Source organism: Clarias gariepinus, chromosome 2 (assembly GCF_024256425.1).
Source record: "Clarias gariepinus isolate MV-2021 ecotype Netherlands chromosome 2, CGAR_prim_01v2, whole genome shotgun sequence".
In the NCBI taxonomy this organism is placed as follows: Eukaryota; Metazoa; Chordata; class Actinopteri; order Siluriformes; family Clariidae; genus Clarias; species Clarias gariepinus.
In genome coordinates, this window is record NC_071101.1 from 21,734,531 (window position 1) to 21,755,509 (window position 20,979).

Consider the following 20,979-nt stretch of genomic DNA (forward strand, 5'->3'; position numbering starts at 1 on the left):
CAGACCACATCTCTGTTATGCTAATTCCAGCATACAGACCACTCGTCAGGCGCTCAAAACCGGTTCTGAAGCAGGTGAAAACCTGGCCAGCAGGAGCCATCTCTGCTCTTCAGGACTGTTTCGAGAACACTGACTGGAACATGTTTTGGGAGGCTGCAACTTACGGCGACTTCACTGACTTGGAGGAGTACAGGTCATCAGTGACCAGCTACATCAACAAGTGCACCGATGACATCACTGTCTCCAAGAACATCATCTCACGACCCAACCAGAAACCGTGGATTACTGCGGAAGTGCGTGCACTTCTGAGAACCAGAGACTCTGCCTTCAAAGCGGGAGACAAGGTGGCCCTCAGAACAGCAAGGGCCAAACTTTCTCAGGCCATCAGAGAGGCAAAGCGCGCACACGCCCAGAGAATCCACAATCACTTCAGGGACAGCGGCGACACACGGCGCACGTGGCAGGGTTTATAAGCCATCACTCACTACAGGACGACATCAACTGCCTGTGACAGTGACGGCTCCCTTCCAGATGCGCTGAATAACTTCTATGCTCGGTTTGACAGGCAGAACGACGTGGCGGCGAGAAAGACCACCCCTTCTCCGAACGACCAGGTGCTGTGTCTCACTACAGCTGAGGTGAGGAAAACTCTACGCAGAGTCAACCCACGTAAAGCTGCTGGACCAGAGAACATCCCAGGCAGAGTGCTCAGAGAACGTGCGGCACAGCTGGCAGATGTTCTCACCGACATCTTTAACATCTTTCTGAGCAGGGCCGTTGTTCCCACGTGCTTCAAGGCCACCACCTTGTCCCCATGCCCAAGAAGTCTACTGTGTCCTGTCTCAATGACTACCGTCCCGTTGCACTTACACCCACCATCATGAAGAGCGGCTCATCATGAGACACATCAAGACCCTGCTGCCCTCCTCACTGGACCCACTGCAATTTGCGTATCGTCCTAACCGCTCAACGGACGATGGCATCTCCACTACACTACATCTTGCCCTCACACACTTGGACAAGAAAGACACATATGTTCGAATGCTATACATAGATTTCAGCTCAGCATTCAACACTATCATCCCCCAACAACTGATTGGGAAGCTGAACCTGTTGGGCCTGAACACCTCCCTCTGCAACTGGATCCTGGACTTTCTGACCGGTAGGCCTCAGTCAGTACGGATCGGAAACTGCACCTCCAGCACCACCACACTGAGCACTGGGGCCCCACAAGGCTGCGTGCTCAGTCCCCTGCTGTTCACACTGCTGACTCACGACTGTGTAGCAACACACAGTTCGAACCACATCATTAAGTTCGCTGATGACACGACCGTGGTGGGTCTCATTAGCAAGAACGACGAGTCAGCGTACATAGAGGAAGTGCAGAGGCTAACAGACTGGTCTAAAGACAACAGCCTGTCTCTAAATGTTGACAAGACAAAGGAGATGGTTGTTGACTTTAGGAGGACACGAGGCGACCATTCTACGCTGAGCATCAACGGCTCCTCTGTGGGAATCGTCGAAAACATCAAATTCCTGGGTGTCCACCTAGAGAAGGACCTCAGCTGGTCCCACAACACCAGCTCCCTACACAAGAAAGCCCAACAGCGTCTCTTCTTTCTGAGAAGACTGAAAAAGGCCCAGCTTCCACCACCGATCCTGACCACCTTCTATAGAGGAACTATCGAGAGCATTCTGAGCGGCTGCATCACTGTCTGGTTTGGGAATTGTGCCATATCGGATCGCAAAACCCTACAGCGGATAGTGAGGACAGCGGAGAAGATCATCGGGGTCTCTCTCCCCTCTATTGAAGACATCTACACCACACGCTCCATCCGCAAAGCCACCAGCATTGTGGCTGATCGGACACACCCCTCTCACACACACTTCACACTCCTGCCATCTGGAAAAAGGTACGGAAGCATTCGGGCACACACATCCAGACTGTGCAACAGCTTTTTTCCACAAGCCATCCGTCTCCTCAACAAAAAGGAGCACTAATTCCTCAATTCTTGCTGCTGTTTTTAAAGAATGTTTACGTTTACCTACTACCTCAACACCATATTTTATGTTCTGTAACTGTTACGTTTACGTTTACCCACTACCTCAACACCATATTTTATGTTCTGTTATGTCGTGGTTGCGCACTGTCACTTTGTTGTTGCTCTTGTTTGCACATTTGCACGTGCACTTTATGTTGTCTGTTAAAATAGTTATACTTAGCTAGTTAGTTTTTGTTAATTTATGTTGTAATTTATGTTAGGTCTCTCTGTCCTGTCTCTGCTAGCCAGTTAACTAGGCCTCTTGGTTAGCTAGTTTAGTGTCTCTGTTAATTTATGTTGTAAATTTATGTTGCATGTAGCACCTTGGTCCTGGAGGAACGTTGTTTCGTTTCACTGTGTACTAACTGTATATGGTTGTAATGACAATAAAGCCTACTTGAACTTGAACTTGAACTATTTTGTCTCTCTCAGAGCAGTCTACCTTCTTAGCTTTGTTGGTGAATGCTCTTTTGAACTTTTCCACTAGTAATGGTTAGAGTTCAGCCAAAAGCTGTAAATCTGTAAATCTAATTCCTTTCCTGTGATCTTTGGTGGTGGCACTTTCCCCACCCATATCCTTAAGTTCCCCTTTTGGACAAAGGAGGTAATGGTGGTCTGACAAGGCTCCACTTTTACAGTTTGTTTCTGCAAAGATAGTTGTTGTTGTTACAACAACACTTTTTACCGCACCCAGTTCTTTAACAGTGGATTTCTTCTTTGCTAGTTTAGAAAAAGATTTGTCTCTAAGCTTCTTTAAAAGCATACTCTGAAGTTTCTACTTTCTGTAGAAACTTTCTTTTTAATTCTGGTAAGGGTATACTTTTCAGACTTACTTTCTGGCCTTCCTGCCCTTTCTGAGATTTTAAGCTGCTCAAGCCTTTCAAGACTTTTTTTTCTTTTTTTTTTCTTTAGGAACTTTAGTAACATCAAAGTGTTTTTCTGGTCTGATGCCATTTGCAGGATCACTCAATGGTTGGTCTATCATGTAGACCATTGTCTTTTCACAAACTTAGGTAACTTGCATTTAATGGACTTTATAACAAGTGGGTTCTTGATTGCGCTGATATTTCCAAGGTCCATGAGATCTGCCAGGGCTTTTCTTACCATTTGGATTAACTAAATAGTCCTCCTTGGTGGATTTGCTCTCACAGCAGGAATTCTTTCTAGCTCCTTAACAATTTCCATGGCAATTGTGATTGTTTCCATAGCGGTTCTCCAACACTCTAAAGATGTCAGCAGCTGTGTTGTAAGAGGAAAGCCTGAGCTCTTTGGCAATCTTGTCATCGATGCTGTCTACCAGTTGAATCTTTTTAATCTCAGCTGACCCTGTGGGTTCCCCTTGTCTCTGAAGGTTTTCCCAGTCATTTTTTCCAGCAGTAGAAGTCTCTCTTATTACCACTGAACTTGGGTATGCTTGTACGTTGAGTCTGTACCTTTGCTCCATTAGTGACTGTGAGGTGATGCATATAGTGATATCATACTCTGATCATGTCAGAGTTATTTCACATTAAGTGACTTCAGCTCCAAGCACATTTGAAATCAGTGAAGAAAATGACAGTCCAATTTCCGCATCAAAGAGAATATTTGACTTTTTCTTTCATCAGTTGCCAGATGGTGAATATTTGATCGAGGCAACCTCCATGTGGTCTGAATCCTGATTGCTCTTCGCAGCTGGTCTGCCATTGGTAAAAAGTAAAAAACTACATTTTATCATAATATTTTGATCATAATATTTGGGCATTTGCACTTTTTTAAACACTAGTGTGACTTAAATTATTGTCTATGTTTGCTGTACCCTTTGCTTCATTACAAAAACACAAAACAAAACTTGTTTTTCTGTGCAAATATGTTATCTTATTTTACTGTCAAACTGTTCACATGTAAATTACCTCTGGCATGAATATTCTTTGGTAATTAAAATGTGATTGGGATTTATTATATGGTCATTTCATTTTAATTTATTCCTAAGTATGAATAAATTCATAATTGTGAAATCTAAAATTAAAAAGAAAAATATTTACAAAGAGAGTGCCCCACCATCACCAAAAGTGTCCATCAGTTGCCCCATTGAGCAATGTAGTTAAGAAGTAAATATTTCTTTATTTATTTGTAGTTCCCTGGTTTAGTGCTTAAATATTGTTTATTTAAAGTGTCTGATATTTACTATGTTTTATTAAGTACTATTCAAATAGTTATCTTGAGGTACTAACTCTGTTAACAATATGCAGATCATTGTAAACTTGTTAGTGGAAAACAGAAAAGTAATGAATTTGTGAATAACCCTAAAAAAAATCTTATTTCAGATGCTTCTGGAATATATCTTTATTTTTCCCTTTTTTTTCTCGTTGTGCTGTGAATAGTCTAGACAAATTTCGGTCAGAAGTGGGGTTAAATAGAAATGCAGGAGTATTTTCCCAGAGAGAAAGAAAAGAAAGGGCTTCAAACAAAGAGAGCATTTTCTGTTAAAATAAAAACAGAAAAACTCTTGCTAGAGTTGTGTTTTTGGACAGAAAAACAATATTAAGGTACTGTAACATAGGTGCATGCATGCCAAAACATTTAGGTGTATTGGTTTACCTCTGTGAGAAAGTGATTAGCTGGCTGTTCTAAGAGAAAGAAAGGGGCCTGTTTGTGAGGAACACGTGTTGTACCAAACTTCTGTTGGGCTTCAGACCCTGCTGCAGTAAGGTGGTTTAAGACTTTCTACTGTTATATGAGTCTGCTGGATGGTTATGCATGTTGATACAGACTCAGGATTTGTTTCTTTATCAAAAAATATGGTCATTAAAGGTAGTCACAATTTCAGGGAACTATGAATAATACCAAAGCATTGTAACAAGAGTTGAAATGAGCACCAATGTTATGGTACTATGGACTAGTTTAAAAAAAAAATTTAAAAAAAACCCAGGTATTGATTTAAACTTCATTTTTTAAATTTATCTTTGTTGTTAGTGAGTTCAAAACTATAAAGGAAATTTAAATGTGTAGACCACTGTGTTAAAATTAAACATTTGTTGCTCTATTCACAGTTTGTTTCTGTATTTGATTTCAAGCCACTGAGGGTTTTCGGTAGAGGCATAAGGAACTACAGCTGTTAAAATGCGTTGCATGGCAGTTTAAGCTCGCATTAGCAGTATAGATAACCAAATCTCTCTGCTCAAGGTCTGGGACATATTTGGCAGCTATAGTTATTGTAGATACATCTCAAATTCAATAATCTAGTAATCCTATTACCAGTTCCCCTCCCATACAAAGTGTGTTACCTCAGTACTTGTAAGATTAAAGTCATTACATTTGGAACCAAGAGAATTGTGATGGTGGCCTACAGTACATATTTACTGTATTTAGTTAACAAAACAGAACAGTACATTTCAGAACAAGTTTTCGGTTATTAGACTTAGATATGATTAACTTAAAAGAATTATGAAGTCCCAGGGAAAAATATAAATCCAAGATGGTGCCGGTGAGGTCACCTTTTCCTTGTTTTGTTTTTTAAGTTAACGTTTAGTAACCTTAAACAAATAAATTCTTCACCATTGATTACATTAAGTATCATATATATATACATGTATTTCTATTGGTATGTAATGTACTTACTATTCAACATTTTTAATCCTAGGTCCAAGCTTGCTAAGCAGAATCCTGTGCCCGTGCACACCTTTGTCTAGCATCCCATGTCCAGTCGCTGGTAAACAAGCTTGACGACCTCAGGGCCAGAGTAAATGTCCTCGGGACATTAGGGACCATGCAGCTGGCCAAGATTTTTTTCGGTTTGCTGCAGGACAGAACACTGGATCAGGGAAGTCAAGTGGAGACAGCGTGTATTTAATAGTAGAAAACAGCTGGTATGAAAATAAACATGTCTTTGGCAAACAAGCTGAACATCTTCTACGCCTTCTTCAAGGCTGTACCTTATGATGCTATTACCAAAGCTAATACTAATAGCTGCAAACAGAAAGAGAATGCCAAGAACAGAAATACATTCGAGAGCAAACACCAGGAAAGCAGCAGGATCAGATGGCATCTCAGGTCGAGTCCTACAGTATGTTCACAGAAACATTCTTAACCCAGTCGTTAATCCCAAGATGCTTTAAAAGTCTATCTTTCTTCCAAACCCCATCCTGCTTCCCTCAACAGGACTGGTGAGAAACTTAATCTCTTTACTACAGGACACACTGGATTCATTCATTTGCTTACTGCCTGAACTGCTCAACAGATGATGCCATTTCTCACTTCCTTCATACATCACCTCACCTGTAGACTAGAAATAAAAATTGTGATAAAATTCTCTTTGGCAACTACAGTTCAGCATTACACTATATAACTGTATAACAATATAACACTATCCCTACACAGTTACTAACAAGTTGGAACACCTGGACTCCACCCATCTGTGTCAGTGGATTTCCAAATTCCTAACTGGCAGACAACAGGCAGAAATAATGGGAAGACATGTCTCAGCCTCCCTCACCCTCAGCCCTGGAGCCCCCCAGGGTTGTGTTCTGAACTCCCTGCTGTACTTATTTTACACATAGGACTGCATGGCTACTACCATGTTACACTACAATGTATTATTGGGCCTGATCTCTGACAACAATGAGCTGTCCTACCTGGAAGAGATTAGAAATTTGGAGAACTAATGCCAGAGAAATGACCTTAGCCTTAACGTCAGCAAGACAAATGAGCTGATAGTAAACTTAAATACAAAGCAGGAGAGGACCAACCGGACCCCTGTGATCAGTGAGAGCCCTGTGAACAGAGTCAACAGCTTCAAACATCTCAGTGTTCGCACATCACGCTGGACCTGTGATGGTCCTGTCACATCAACATAAAGGCAAAAAAGTCATGGCAGCGTCTCTACCCCCTCAGATGCTTGAGAGACTGTCCTCTAAGGTGCTTACAGTAGTTAGACAAGCAGTATTGTACTTTTACCATCGCGGCACATGGCGACAGCATTTGGGTTTGTGCATTTGCCAGAATAAGAAATTTATTGTCGCTAAACGACGCAGAAAAACTAATTCATGCTTTTATCACCTCTAGGTTGGACTATTGTAATGCCTTACTGTCTGGTTGTTCAGCTAGATGCATAAATAAGCTTCAGCTAGTCCAGAATGCAGCAGCGAGAGTCCTCACCAGAACCAGAAGATATGAGCACATCACCCCTATCTTATCTTCACTCCATTGGCTCCCTGTGAAATTTCGCATTGATTTTAAAATACTACTCTTGACATATAAAGCATTAAATGGTCTCGCGCCGCAGTACCTGAGCGAACTGCTAGTGTCTTACGATCCGCCACGCCTACTTCGATCAAAGGATGCAGGCTGCTTGTCAGTACCGCGTATTATGAAAAATACAGCTGGGGGCAGAGCTTTTTCTTACAAAGCCCCAAAGTTATGGAATAGTCTTCCAAATAGTGTTCGGGACTCAGACACAGTCTCAGTGTTTAAGTCCAGGCTAAAAACCTATTTATTTAGCCGAGCATTTTTATAAATAGATTTGCCATAGGTAAAGGAGCAGATCTGGGGGACTCATGGACGTAGAGTATTATGGTGAACTGGTATGTTTGGATGCTGTCCTCCTCACTCTCATTGATCACTCAGGTTTGCTGACGGTGAGGGTGTGACTGTGACCATACCTAACTGCCATCTCTCCTCTTCTTCTCTTTCCCCCCCTCTTTCTTTTTCCTCTCTCCTCCTGTCCCCCCCTTTCACTCTTTCTCTCTCTCTCTGTCGAGCTACACATGTCGTTCCTGAGCTGCCAGTGATCCAGACTCCCTCTGCCCTCCGGACCTGTCTGACCCATCCTGGTGCCCCGCTTCTGGCTGAAGATCTCGTCACATGGATGCCCCGTGTGTCTCTCTGGGATGCGTCTGGTGTCTGGGAATGATTCTCTCTACCTAGAAAATGGTTCTGGCCTTGACTGGTGTTGGCAACTGTTTCTCTGGGGACTTGACAGTTCGATAGTTCATGACTGGAACTTCTTACAAGTCTACCTGGGTCTTCAATAACTACCTGGACTCCATATTAACATCAATTAACAACAGCTATTATAGCTGAACTGCCTCCCACCCTACACACTGTATAAATGCAGATCATTTACTGCTTTTTGTTTCACCCAAATGAGGATGGGTTCCCTGTTGAGTCTGGTTCCTCTCAAGGTTTCTTCCTCTTACCATCTCAGGGAGTTTTTCCTTGCCACTGTCGCCCTCGGCTTGCTCACCAGGGACAAACTGACCATTTTGATTCATACAAATTCACATTCCATACAAACCTAAATAATTCTTTTGACTATGTAAAGCTGCTTTGCGGCAATGAAAATTGCTAAAAGCGCTATACAAATAAAATTGAATTGAATTGAATTTGCTGGCTTTTACTGCTGAGTGGCACTATATAACTATAGACTAAGACCTCAGGCCTTAGTTCGTTCTCTCCAGGATTAATGAGCCGCAGCTCGTCTAGAGCCGCGCGTAGTTGCAGATAAAATCAAGTGAAACATTGTAATTAAATGAATTCATATTTACAGTACTAACATTACAGTACAAATTTATAATTTAAATTAAATATTTTTAGGATCAAATTTAAGCAACATAAACATTAACGCACTGAGCCTTTAGATTGTATTATGTGTAATTAGAAAAACTACGCGTGTAGGGTTTTGTGTCATCTTATATTTTGTGTTCTTTAAATTTGTAGTAGATTTATTAATTGAAATAAATGAAACTAAATAACCATAAAAATAAAACATTGTCAGATTAATGTGCAAAAACTATATAGTAAAACTATACTCAGCAAAAAAAGAAACATCCTCTGACTTTCAACTGTTTTTATTTTCAGTAAACGTAATGTGTAAATATTTGTATGAACACTAAAAGAATCAACACCATAAGACATTAACTAAAAATGTTTCACAATGTGTCCCTGAATAAAGGGAGGCTCAAAATCAAAAGTACCAGTCAGCATCTGGTGTGGCCACCAGCTGCTTGAAGTACTGCAGTGCATCTCCTCCTCATGGACTGCCTATAGCGGACAGTCTGAGCACTGATAGAGGGATTGTATGTTCCTGGTGTAATTAGGGCAGTTCTGTACCTGTCATGCAGGTGTGATATTCGGATGTACTGATCCTGTGCAGGTGTTGTTACACATGGTCTTCCACTGCAAGGATGATCAGCTGTCCTTCCTGTCTCCCTGTAGCGCTGTCTTAGGCGTCTCACAGTGCGACAGACATGGCAATTTATTGCCCTAGCCACATCAGCAGTCCTCATACCTCCCTGCAGCATGCCTAATGCACGTTCACGCAGATGAGCAGGGACCCTGGGCATCTTTCTTTGGGTGTTTTTTACAGTCGGTAGACAAGTCTCTTTAGTGTCCTGCATTTTTAGAACTGTGACCTTAAATGCCTACTTTCTGTAAGCTGTTTCGGTCTTAACGACCATTCCACAGGTGCATGTTAATTAATTGATTATGGTTAAATGAACATGCATGGAAAACATTGTTTAAACCCTTTACAATGAAGATCTGTAAAGTTATTTGGAATTTTACATTATTGTTGAAATACACAGTCCTGAAAAAGGGACGTTTCTTTTTTTGCTGAGTACATATTTAGTTTATGAATGTATATTGGAAGACAGCATCTAAACATACCAGTTCACCATTAACTCTACGTCCATGAGTCCCCCAGATCTGCGACATTACCTAAGGCAAATCTATTTACTATTAAGGTTTTTAGCCTAGACTTAAACACTGAGACTGTGTTCGAGTCCTGAACACTATTTGGAAGGTTATTACTGTACATAACTTTAAGAAGCTGAGAGATTTATTTCTAATTTTCCTTAATATTTAAAATTAATATAGCACAATCATTAATAATGGATTTATTTCAGTGTGATCTTTATAAGTGTCCTTGTTTACTTAGTAAGTGCTCTTGTTTACTTATTCTCACATGATGTTTTTAACCTTGATTGTATTTTTCTTCCATTTTTGTCCCCTTTTTGGCCTTGGGTCGATGTTTACATCATAGTATAAAATGGGTGTTTGGATTTCATTGCCCAGACTGACTACTTGACGCATACACGCAAAATAAATATTTTTTAGCTAAACCCTGGCTCTGAGTGTCCTGATTCCTTGATCATCTAATGATGGTCAGATCCAGAAGATTTTATTTTTATTTACAACAATCCTGACGACTCCAGTTGGACAGTGATGGTCTCCGTCTGACGACTGTGACGTGACGACTGACCCAGGTGACAGCAACATCATTTGCCTGAGTTCTGACTGTGGTCCCTGGAGGTCCTCTGCATGACAGCACGGGTGAGTTCCATCTTGTAAAAAAATCCTTGCTGCTAGATGATTATGGAGGAATCAGTAAAAGTCTAATATGTAATTTTGTCAGTACTGAATGAGTTAGCCTTAATATTGTTTGACAATATGGCGACGTGTTTTTGGGATCCTAAGTGTGATGGACGGCGGTCATTGTGAATCCCTGCCCTATGCTGATGATTCCTGTTTTGAGAAGGAATTGGGGCAGATGTTGGATAAATTGTGTAGCAAGAAAAAGGTGAAGCTATGCAAATTTCTTGGGGTTAAAGATGAGGATAAATGGACTAGTGAGCAATGTTTTTCTGCTTTGAAAAGGTGTGTGCAGCGTAAAGACCTCGAAGCTGCAGTTCAAGTATTTAGGCAGTGGCATGTGTAAAAGCCCTGAAAAGGGAGGTAGTTGTGTAAGAGATACACGGACTCAGCTTTCCTCAGTTCACATGTGTAATGACTGGGTTATCGGCATAACTTTGAAAAATGCAAATTAATAGCAAAACAAATGCCAATATGTATACAGTTCTTTGAGCAACTACAACATTCACCAGCAACAAGTGAAACCGTATCTATGTACTGCACAAATAGTACTGAAATGCAACAATAAAACATACATACAGACATACATTCCAAGTAATACCTATTCTATTAATAATGCTGACACTTCAAAATCTGAATCTAACTAATGATGTGAAACATAGGATTGACAGACAAGCATTCAAAAGATACTGTAATTCAGCTTGTTTCTGCTATAATCAGGCTCCTCGTTACCACACACAACACAAACAGTACTTTCACTACGTGTTAAATATTACATACATATATATACAACACAATGTCAGCTTTAACAGGATAAGCCATGTGGCTGTTACCATGGTTACTGAGTCCCACTGCTAAGAACCACCATGAGGTTAGCATAACAAGCCTAATGTAATTAACATAATTAAATTCACTTTAAACTCAAAATTAAGAAGGCAGAATGTACTACAAATATTTTCCTGAGTTTTCTCAGAGTTAGTTAAGACACATGTAATTATACAGTAATTTTGAAGGTCTCGTACCTGAAAAGGGAGGTAGTTGTGTAAGAGATACACGGACTCAGCTTTCCTCAGTTCACATGTGTAATGACTGGGAGAAAGTAGGTCACGTGCCCCTCTACATACCTCAACAACAAAGTTGAACAACCCCCTGCTGGAATCACTTGGCAACTGCACCCCTCTCTTACTACACAAAGTGTTAAAGTAGTACTAACAAAACATAACACAAATTACTATGACTCAGCTGCTATGACTAACAGTAATAACATACAATAAGAATCAGAACATGTTTCATAAACATAACTATCAGATCATACTACTAGATCTGTATTCAGGTTTGTACTGCACATTGTCACATTTGTCACACACTCCCCATCAAAATTAGATGTTGTCCTCAACATCCTTATCTCTGACCTTATGCAATAACCAAGTATGACAAAATGTGTTCTAACACTTGTTACAGGCTGGAACTCTTTTGTTACATTCAGTTGTTTTTAGTCCTCTCAAGCACGCATGCTCAGCAAATGCCGGTATGTCAAAACATATGTGTGTGCAAAATGTTAGTGTTTGTGTAATAAGGGCTGGTTGTAGCAAGACTGTACTGGTTGTACCCAAACTTGGGGCCTTATATAAGATGGGGCTGCAGCAAGATTGTAGCAAGATGGTGTTCCAATTTTGTCATATCTAAAGGTCTTTGGTGGCTTACGGAGCCTCTGAGGTCGCTGTGGTCTCATGTCAATCTTCTCTTCCTGTCCGATATTCAACATGGGCGATGATGCTTGGTCCTCCTCAGTATGAGGTGTGTTTTCATCCTGAATATCCAGATTTTCCAAAGGGTTGTTATTAGCACCGTTCTCCAGCCGGGGTGGTTCAGCAGTGGGTGTGCTGAGGTCAAGTGGGATTACCCTCTGTACAATTTCAGGCATCTCTCTCACCGGTTCTGGTGGCGGAGTCACAGGCTGATATGGCATACCTCTGAAATAATAATCATCTTCATCCTCCTCATCTTCTGAACCCTCTCTGACTTTGTCAGTCACTGAAGTTTTCCTTTTTGGTTTTGCAGGTAGACGCACCTCAGTTTCCAGGGGCAGGTGATCACATGGTAGAAGGAGGTTTCTATGTAGAATCCTGGACTTTCCTTTTCCATGTTCAGGCCTTAGCTCATAGATAGGGAGATCCTCTCCTACTTGGCGAACTACAGTATGGATGGTGTCTTCCCAGTGATTCCGTAGTTTTCCAGGTCCTCCTCGAGGGGTCATATTTCTCACTAAAACGCGGTCACCTGGATACAGCACTGAACTCCTCACCTTGCCATCATATATCCTCTTGTTTCTTTGGGCAGATTTTTTCGCATTCTCTTGTGCAATAGCATATGCCTCCTGCATTCCTTGCCTCCACTGTTCAGCATAACTATGATGACTAGAGCTCCCTGCTTCTGTGGGCAAGTTGAACATCATATCAATAGGTAACCTTGAAGAACGGCCATATAGCAAGTAAAATGGGGAAAAGCCTGTGACCTCTGTACGTGTGCAATTATAAGCAAATATAAGCTTGTTCAAAGAGTCTTTCCAGCTCAGCTTGTCTCTATCAGTGAGGGTCTTTAGCATCTGCATTAGTGTTCGGTTAAGGCGTTCCACTTGTCCATTCCCCTGTGGATGGTAAGGGGTTGTTTTCGATCCGGCCACATTGCAGTACTTGCTCAGTTGGGAAAAGAGTTGATTCTCAAATTCACCTCCTTGATCGTGGTGGATGCGTGCTGGGAATCCAAATTTCAGGGCATAATCATTGAATATTTTGTCAGCCACCGTTTTTCCTGACTTTGATGTTGTAGGGTAAGCCTGTGCAAAGCGTGTGAAATGATCTACAACCACGAGTATATATTCATAGCCGCCTTTGCATCTATCAAGGTGGAGGAAATCTACTGACACCAGTTGAAATGGCTGTGTGGTGATAATGTTTGTAAGGGGAGCCCTTGTCTCACGACTAGGTTTCTTCTGTTTTGGACAAGCACGGGTCATTGCATATTGTTCAATTCCTCGCTGCATGTATGGCCAAAAGAAACAATCTCTAATTAGTGACACTGTCCTATCAGTACCTTGATGTCCCATTTGGTCATGTAGCTCCTTCAATACTGTGATTCTGTGTTTGTCAGACAACACCAGTTGTTTTCTGTGAACTGTCCTTCTCCACAGGACTCCATTCTCATCTGTCTCCAATTTTTCCCATTCACGAATGAGACAAAGGCTCTGTGCGCTGAAATTTTTAAGTTCTTTACGCAAGGGCTTTACCCCAGACATTTTATACTTTAACACTGGCCCAATGTGTACGTCAGCCTTCTGATCTTCTTGTATCTGTGCTGGTGTTAGCGAAACAATGGCAGTACCTGGATCAACAAGCAAACTCTTGACAGAGATAGCCATCGACCATAAGGCGTTCGACTCTTGCTGTGTTTCCACTGCCTGAGCAGTTGCTCCCACTGCATCATAGGACATCTCCTCTGTACATGCATTGATCATCGTATCTGCATCTACTGGCATTCTCGACAAACTATCAGCGTCGATGTTCTCTTTACCAGGGCGATACTTAATAGTGAAATTGAAATCAGCTAATTCCGCTACCCATCTACTTCCTGTGGCATTTAACTTAGCAGTGGACAAAACATAAGTCAAGGGGTTGTTGTCACTATAAACAGTGAAAAAGGGGGCATAGTACAAATAGTCACGGAACCTTTCCGTGATCGCCCGTTTAAGAGCCAGGAATTCTAATTTGCCCGAGTGCAAATTATAATTTTTTTCTGAGACTGACAGTGTCCGAGACCCATATGCAATCACACGCAATTTTCCATTCTGCCTCTGATAGAGCACAGCACCCAAACCCTTGTTAGACGCATCTGTGTGAAGAACGAATGGCTGGGAGAAATCTGGGAAGGCCAGGACAGGTGGTTGAATCAGACAGCTAATCAGTTGTTCAAGAACTTGTTGGTGTGAGTCTGTCCATTTAATTGGTGTGTAAGATGGTACAACGTTCGCATTTCTTTTTGTATGCACCTTCCTCCCCTTCAGTTGCGGGTTTACTTCTTGGGCAGGGCCCTTCGTTAGCTCATAAAGGGGGCCGGCAATGCGAGAAAAGTCCTTTATGTACTGCCGATAGTAGCTCAACAGCCCCAGAATCTGTCTTAACTCACCAACTGTTTTGGGGGTTTTGTCTTTCAGCACCCTTATGGCAGCTGTGTCAGCCGTGTCCATTTTATTTCCTTCTGCCGATACTATTCTCCCAAGGTAGCGAATTTCACTTTTGAATAGCTCGCATTTGCTTGGTTTTAATTTGATTCCACTCTCCCTCAACCTCTGCAACACTTTTCTTATATCCATGACATGACCCTCAAATGTTTTGCTAAACACCAATGTGTCGTCCAAGTAGGGAACACAAATTTTGTCTCTGAGGCCTTCTAAACACTCTTCCATGCAGCGCTGGAAGGCTGCTGGAGCATTCATAAGCCCGAATGGAATCCTAGTCCATTCGTACAGCCCCCATGGTGTCACAAAAGCTGTCAAATGTTTGCTGTCTTTTGCCATGAACCCTTGGTGATAGGCCTTCCCTTGATCTAGTAGTGAAAACATAGTATTTCCTCCAAGGCCATCCATGATATCTTGAACTCTAGGGATTGGCTGTCTGTCGGGGTGAGTCTTGCGGTTTAGTTCCCTGTAGTCTATGCATAGACGTAAAGAACCACATTTTTTTCGTACACAAACAACAGGTGACGCATAGGAAGAGTGGGATTTCTCAATCCATCCCTGTGCAATTAGATCCCTCAGATAGTCCTTCATCTCCTCATATAACGGCTTAGGAACTGACATATAGGACCGGACTACTGGTTCTGGGTCTTTCAATGAAATCTCCAACTGAAGTCTCTCAATGCAACCTATATTGTTATCTGACCGAGAAAAGGAGCTTGATTCTTCCCTCAGCATCTCACGTACTATTTTCGTCTGACCATCATCCAGGTGACTGAGATCAATAGGGGGATCCCAGAGCTCTGTATTATTTCTCTGATGTTCGGCAGGATAGGCCTGAATATTATTTATATCAGCAGATGAATGTGCTTCATTAACTAGACTAAGTGGATAAGCAAAGGTGACTGGTTGGGCCGTACCAACAACTACCCTTCCTGTTAACATGATGTCATGGTCAGTGGGATTTTGTACACTAAGAATGATATTTGGTCGTGTCCCTTTCCTTACCTGCACTAACGTGTCACAAAACTCAAGTCCTTCTGGCCAATGAGGGTTACCATCAGGTTCAAAAAGTAATGTAGTGTCATCCTTAAAGGATCTGGCAAGGATTCTACATTCTACTTGCACAGCACAATGACTTGGTATAGTCATCCTCTGGCAGGCTGTTTTCACCAAATACTCACTCATTCTTTCAACACTCACTGCCTTAATAAATGCCTCAGCTTTCCTTTCCTTTAGGTTAGGAAAAGCCAATTTCACAGTTTTTATCAGTTTTTCTTTGCTGACATTGTCTGTCTGGTTGTTCTGGCTGCTGATAACAACACGTTCAATTACATTAAAGCCAATAATAGGACATGGCTGTTGGCTACCTCTCATTACAAGCATGGGGACATGAAACTCATCAGCAGCCCCTGCTAGTCTAAAGGTCACTTCTATCCACCCCACATATGGCATTTCCGTACCATTGGCTGCCTCAACCTGCAAGGGGTCATTTGAGTCAACTATCTCTGCTATGTCTCTCAACTTAATGTTTGGAAAGTGATTAATTTTCCATACCTCATCAATTGCAGACACCTGTGAGCCAGTGTCCCACAGTACTTCGGTTTTATTTCCCTGTAGATAGCAGTGGACAAGACATTTTTTTCCTACAAGTTCAGTCACTGTACACTGTTCCTTTGTCACAATGTCCCTTTTTCTATCAGTCATCATTTTACATGACCATGTTTGTTCTGTTCTTTTCTTATGCCGTGCGAACGGTTCACAGTTTTCCTTATGTTCTAGCCAATGACTAACCTGACATTTCCTGGAACAATAGTGGGTTGTTTTGCACACTAAACACTGTTGAAACTTCTGATGTCCCTCTGTTTCTCCACAGCCGGTGCATTCTTGGGACACTTTGGCTATCCCGGTCACTCCCTGTCCCTTGGGGGCAACCGCTCCTCGTTTAAAGGGGTTCCTCTTCCTGTGCTGGGTGGTCCTCTATAGCTCCCACAGCCAGCACGGAAGTGTTCACTACTTCCACATCTATAGCAATGCTGGCAATATTCTTCCCCTTGCTGCTGGCACAAATAACATCTCGGTCGGGGACGTGGCATTGGGTATCTCTGTGGTGCAAATCTTTGCTGAAACTGGGCAGTTCCTGTCATTAACCTTGGGCCACTCCCAGCTTGATACTCTTGTACAGGTCCACTCGGCTGATGGAAAGCCGTGGCACCCTCTTTATTCCATGCCACAAACTGAGGTTGGGAATAGCATGGATGGTGGGCTGCCCCGTATTCAGTCTCTTTGCCGGCAGGGGGATAAAACTTGGGCACAATATCCGTTTTATGAATGGATTCTCGAATTTGTGATACCTCAGCTTTGAGATCTTTCAACTGTACTATATCTGCTTTGATTTCCTTCAAGTCTGACAACACATCTGGGGGAAGGGTGCCAGTGGTTTGTTGGGCTGTAATTTTTTTTATCTCCATTTATGTCACTAGACTGAATTGCATGGACTGCAGTGTGACGCTGTGGCGTGATCTGTCTCTTTTTATCTTGCCTCTCTTTTTCATTGGCACATGCCGTATTGAGCCGTTCCAAGAGTAACTCATCCGAGGTAGCTAGTTGCAAAAGGTAAGGTTGGAGATCAGTTTTAATGTTGTCATTTTGTAGGCCTGTAAGTATGGTGTGCATGAACATGCTCTGCACTAGTGCAGGGTCATACTTGAGACTAGATTCCGCTTCCTGTGAGGCAAACAATATCTTTTGCCTTAAATCCATTGCTCGAATTAAAACGTTCTGTGGGGTCTCTTTACTGCTCTGGACCTCTGTGGTGAGCTGTTTGTATAGCTCGGTTGCATTCCTTTTCTGATAATGTGAGCGGAGAATTCTTCTAAGAGTGGGCAGGGACAGATCGCTTTTACCTTCCAGGTAACTCCGCAGTTGGAGTCCCGGTACAATGGCTCTGATAACAGCGTCCACTATTTCTGATTCAGGGTAACATTTACTCAGTCCATTCTCAATTTGGCGGGCCAGACTAGAGAAGGTGAGTCTGTCCTTTTGCCCAGGTTCGCCAATTTGACCTGAGATTTTATAATCTCTTCGCCAAGAGGGACTGTTAACAGTGGTTGGGGCTGTGTAAACTGGTATGGTTTGATTATTTACAATATGCTGTCTGTTAGCTAGTTCATGCATTTCGGTTTCCTTTTGTTGCACCATAAGCTTTAGCTGTTCTAGCTCTCTTCTTAGCTTCTCCTGTTCGCCACTGTCTGTTGTTGTTTCTGGTATAACATTTTTGTTAGTGTCTTGCAGAGTTTTTATCATGTCCCTTAAACTTAGCAGTTCTGACATGCCGTCATCTTCAAGTTCACTCAGTTCTTCGCGTTCAACGTATCGGATAATATACGAGACAAGGGCATTACAAGTCTTGCCAGCTACCTTATCTCGATCTATTCCTGAAATTTCAAGAAAGTCACTTATTTGCATCAACTGCTCTTTGTTGAGTTGGAAAAGCGCGCCCTTAATCTCAAACTGCAGGTTCTCAATTTCCGAATTCATCATGGCGGGTGAGGAAGGACCAGAACTACGCAAAGGTATAGTTGCCTGTTACCTTGGACTTCTGCTGCGCCCCTGGTGAACACTCTGCACCTCAGTATGCACACTCTCCTTGGCTTGGCTAACACACCAACGGTAGCTACACCCTCCACGACCTGGATTATTTTTATGGGACGAGTAAAGTGGGGTTTTTCTCAAGCTCAGGATACAAACCTCACTTCCCTCATCCCAGCGGTGCCTCCAAATGTAAAAGCCCTGAAAAGGGAGGTAGTTGTGTAAGAGATACACGGACTCAGCTTTCCTCAGTTCACATGTGTAATGACTGGGTTATCGGCATAACTTTGAAAAATGCAAATTAATAGCAAAACAAATGCCAATATGTATACAGTTCTCTGAGCAACTACAACATTCACCAGCAACAAGTGAAACCGCATCTATGTACTGCACAAATAGTACTGAAATGCAACAATAAAACATACATACAGACATACATTCCAAGTAATACCTATTCTATTAATAATGCTGACACTTCAAAATCTGAATCTAACTAATGATGTGAAACATAGGATTGACAGACAAGCATTCAAAAGATACTGTAATTCAGCTTGTTTCTGCTATAATCAGGCTCCTCGTTACCACACACAACACAAACAGTACTTTCACTACGTGTTAAATATTACATACATATATATACAACACAATGTCAGCTTTAACAGGATAAGCCATGTGGCTGTTACCATGGTTACTGAGTCCCACTGCTAAGAACCACCATGAGGTTAGCATAACAAGCCTAATGTAATTAACATAATTTAATTCACTTTAAACTCAAAATTAAGAAGGCAGAATGTACTACAAATATTTTCCTGAGTTTTCTCAGAGTTAGTTAAGACACATGTAATTATACAGTAATTTTGAAGGTCTCGTACCTGAAAAGGGAGGTAGTTGTGTAAGAGATACACGGACTCAGCTTTCCTCAGTTCACATGTGTAATGACTGGGAGAAAGTAGGTCACGTGCCCCTCTACATACCTCAACAACAAAGTTGAACAACCCCCTGCTGGAATTACTTGGCAACTGCACCCCTCTCTTACTACACAAAGTGTTAAAGTAGTACTAACAAAACATAACACAAATTACTATGACTCAGCTGCTATGACTAACAGTAATAACATACAATAAGAATCAGAACATGTTTCATAAACATAACTATCAGATCATAAGAGTTTTCTCTTCTACTAGATCTGTATTCAGGTTTGTACTGCACATTGTCACATTTGTCACACATGCTCTTCTAATAAAATCACTTGCTGCAGAGAGGGATTGTGAGAAGCGTGAGAATGCACTAATTATAAGCTTGCCACTCTATCTGCTAAAAAACATGTGAGCAGTCTCAGCGCTCCATTAACTCTCTCCAAACCAAAATTGAGGTTTTGAAAAAACAAGCAGGGATGCTATCTCTTTTCAAATCAAAGCCATTGTTTTCAACTCTACCTAATCTTGGCTATGATATACAGATGTTGCCATTAAGACTGCGTGTCCTTTCCCTCGAGATGCCGCAATTTAGCGTGCGGCGTGCCACGACTTGCCGCGAGCAACAAATGTTTTGTGCTTCACTGAATATCCGCCAGATAGCGCATGGAAGGACTTTATCTAAAAGCTGGACCAAGTACAACGATGAATTGTGTATACTGTAATTAGTTAGCCTAAAACTATATTGTTTCCAATGCTGAAACAAACATGATTTTTTTTTTGGTTTTACAGTAGATCTTTCATGATGAATGTGTGTATATGTGCTTCATATTATTTTCATAAGGATGAAATGAGATGCACAAATTCGTGCTTTGAAATTCATAGTACGTTTATTAGACTGTATAGTTTTGTAATGTCTTAAAAGGAACAAAACAATGAAAGACATGGCAATGCCTCGGTTTAAATGATCAAGTTCAAGTAGGTTTTATTGTCACTTCAACCATATATAGGCCCTTCTCAAAAAATTAGCATATTGTGATAAAGTTCTTTATTTTCTGTAATGTACTGATAAACATTAGACTTTCATATATTTTAGATTCATTAAACACAACTGAAGTAGTTCAAGCCCTTTATTGTTTTAATATTGATGATTTTGGCATACAGCTCATGAAAACCCAAAATTCCTATCTCAAAAAATTAGCATATTTCATCCTCCCAATAAAAGAAAAGTGTTTTTAATACAAAAAAAGTCAACCTTCAAATAATTATTTACATTTAGCAAACGCTCTTATCCAGAGCGACTTACATTTTTATCTCATTATACATCTGAGCAGTTGAGGGTTAAGGGCCTTGCTCAAGGGCCCAACAGTGGCAACTTGGTGGTTGTGGGGTTTGAACCTGGGATCTTTTGAACCGTAGTCCGTTGCCTTAACCACTGAGCTACCCCTGTCCCATAATGTTCAATTATGCACTCAATACTTGGTCGTGAATCCTTTTCAGAAACGACTGCTTCAATGCGGCGTGGCATGGAGGCAATCAGCCTGTGGCACTGCTGAGGTGTTATGGTGGCCCAGGATGCTTCGATAGCAGCCTTAAGTTCATCCAGAGTGTTGAGTCTTGCGTCTCTCAACTTTCTCTTCACAATATCCCACAGATTCTCTATGGGGTTCAGGTCAGGAGAGTTGGCAGGCCAATTGAGCACAGTAATACCATGGTGTAGCAAATAACAGGGCTCCCATAGAGAGAACAGTCAATGGATCACATTCCTGAACACCCTCTTCCAGCATGCATGGCACCATCCTGATAACCTTATCTGGTTTGCTATCTTAAGGGGGACGTCTGTAAAACTAAGAAA